The sequence below is a fragment of the Quercus suber genome, unplaced genomic scaffold (assembly GCF_002906115.3).
Source record: "Quercus suber isolate HL8 unplaced genomic scaffold, Cork oak 2.0 scaffold_79, whole genome shotgun sequence".
Lineage (NCBI taxonomy): Eukaryota > Viridiplantae > Streptophyta > Magnoliopsida > Fagales > Fagaceae > Quercus > Quercus suber.
Window position 1 is genome coordinate 608,519 of NW_027069544.1, and position 2,985 is coordinate 611,503.

The window sequence follows — 2,985 nt, forward strand, 5'->3', positions numbered from 1 at the left end:
GTTTTAGTTTTTTTGTTTTTGCTTTTGTTTTTTTTTTTTTTTTTTCCTTTTAGATTTTACAATTTCTTATATAATTCTATCAGCAAATTGTGGCATGTTGATTTTGTCTATTTGTTTTGTGTATTTTGTAGAAGATTTGCACGGATAAGGTCTTTTGATATTGGAGCAATGTTTTTGCATTCAAATAAGTGAGAATCACAATTCAGGGGGATTGATATTCATGGCTATATATATACCTTATTCTTTGAGTTTTTTTTTTTTTTTTTTGTCCCCTTTTTCCTTTTTCTTTTAGATATTAGAATTTCATATATAATTTTATTAGCAAATAGTACATTCCTTTTTCGTTACTTTGTTATACTATTTTCAACAAGAAAGAAACTTAATTGAGTTCCTTGATTAGGCCCTTAAAGAGGGATTAAAGCTACTAAATACAACATACTTGGAGTAGATGCTCAGTCAAATGATCAATTCTGTCCAAGTAAGGAATGAAATGGTCTATTTCTTCCCAAATTTGAAACCACTATATAAAGCCTATGAGAAAGCTTCTATTTTTTTTTTTTTTCCGACTAAAGCTAATATTTAATGCAGAACAAAGACAACAACAATAGGGAGAAAGATGATTTAAAACTTGAGATTCATCATGGGGGAAGGTTCAGGAATCTTAATGGGTTAATTCATGTTCAAGAATCTTAATGAGGCACGGTTAGCTATGTGCTCTAAGTTATTTTTATTTTTTAGGGGGGATTAATATTTTGATGCTTATGTATATATTGTTTTGTGTTATAACGAAGGATACATTGTCTACCAATGGTTAGAAGACACCTGCAAGGCTACCACAAGTACAAGAAGTGTTGGAGGTGGATTGCTGCTACTACAGTGCTGTTTTTGTAACTGAAACTACTACAAGGGCTGGAGAAGCAAGGGTTGCTGCTACAAGTGCTGGAGATTCAAGTTCAAAGTATGTAGGCCAAGAAAAAGAACTAACCTTAGACGATTTGAGAACATATAACTAGGCATTAACAATAATCTATTTTATGTAATCTATGTACATTTGGTGGTGATAATTTTGGAGCTTTCGGTGATATATATTATGTACCCGCAAATAATTCTGTATTTTTTTTTTTGTCCTTAATATAATTTTGCAACTTTAGGTGATAATTCTCACCTATTTATGCTGAATAAAGCTGCATTTTTACAGATTGCATTATTATTATTATTATTATTTTTTAGAATCACAGATTGCATATTTAGGTGATATAAATGACTATGTTGCTACGTTAATAGCATGAGAAACTCTTATGATACCTATTCTATCAAACTTGAAATTATGTCATTGCAAAATGAAATACTTATTCTGTCAAATCTTGAGTAAGAAGGAATAACAAGAGATGGAAGTGCCCAATTTTAAGGGATATGGATAAGTATCTAAAATTCAGGAGTGTTTAAATTAGTACTTTTACATATCTAATCTTATTATTTAATCTTTTTAAACATATGAATTTGAGGGGTTTTTTTTTTCTTCTTTGTGATTGGAAAATGTAATAATCCCAAATTATAATAAATGTTCTAAATTAACCCTTACCCAAAAAATAGAAGAGCCTCTGAGCACGGGCGTGAGCGTGTGCTTAAAGGCTAGTACCTATTTACTAATACAAATAGATCAACCACCAAACATTTCCCCTATACTTCTCTCTAATTGTAGATGGCAGTTAATAAGTGTAACGACCCAAGGAAAAGCGCTAGCCATATCTGCACTATATCTCAAAAGGACTAGCCACAATTGAGGCTTCTTGTAGCTGTTAATAAAACCTAGTTCAACCCAGTAAATACCCGATGTGGGACTCATCATACATCCACACACATCACACAATCAATCAAATTAGGGTATCACAATCTCCCCCACTTAAATCCCTAACGTCCTCGTTAGGGCCCACTTTGTGGGGTAGTGTCTCCAAGCCTACATAGGGTTACCAAGCCGGCTCTGATACCATATGTAACAACCCAAGGAAAAGCGCTAGCCACATCTGCGATATATCTCAAAAGGACTAGTCACAATTGAGGCTCCTTATAGTTGTTAATAAAGCCCAGTTCAACCCAGTAAATACTTGATGTGGGACTCATCATACACCCACACACATCACACAATCAATCAAATTGGGGTATCACAATAAGGGTAAATTTATAACTGGTGGTTCTGCCAAATCCCAAAAATCAAATGAATCAGTTATCATACTTCAGAGCTTTTGAAAGTGGATTTCCTAGATAGTATACCTTTATGGACCTAATATACATAGTCAATAATCTTTAGACCAAGAACGACCAATTCCCAGAGTTGCAGAACTCTATAATCACTATGAATGGCAATAGAGTAAGAACTAATACTACACAATCATATAAAACTACGCACCATAACTGCCACACACAAAAAACCCGAGTGTCAAGCTTCTATTATGTATGGCTATAGTAGGTGAGGTTAAGTAGTGTATTAATAGTTGGTCATTATTTTGCAAGAAGTGTAACCCAATAGTTGCCTCCTTTAAGTAAAGAAATTTCACCTCTTGGCCAAATTTTTGGAACCCTTTGACACAAGAAAAAAAAAATTCCTTTTTTTTTTTAATGCCTTTTATCTATTTTTTTCCTTACCTCTTCTCTTCCCTTCTCAAAATTTTCATCTGTCAAGCTCTTGTACAACTAGAACAGAAAATTGTCAATCTTTGAACTTTTTATTTTTTATTTAATGTTACTTTGGTTGGATAATGGTCCCCAAAGACTTGAAGAAATTTCCAATAATCACATTTTTGGCACCTATCTCACTTCAATCAGTTGTGCATCAAGTGTTTCTCAAGAAGGAAGGTTGGCATGCCTATCCACAGAAGGTTATCAAGGTTAGTCTTTTATCCTCTTAAGTTTTGTCAAGCAGCCTTAAAAATTAGTATTATTAGTATTATAGTTCTAGACTATGAATTAGTTCCATATAGAAGTTGC

The 2,985-nt window shown here is 33.1% G+C and overlaps 1 long non-coding RNA gene across 1 annotated transcript; it reads left to right on the top strand.

The window, feature by feature from the left end:
- The first annotated feature begins 235 nt into the window (after positions 1–235).
- Positions 236–1,140, top strand: LOC136067623 (uncharacterized). Its single transcript, XR_010629051.1, has 3 exons — positions 236–478; positions 589–702; positions 792–1,140. It is a non-coding gene; the product is annotated as an uncharacterized LOC136067623 (long non-coding RNA).
- The last annotated feature ends 1,845 nt before the right edge of the window (positions 1,141–2,985 follow it).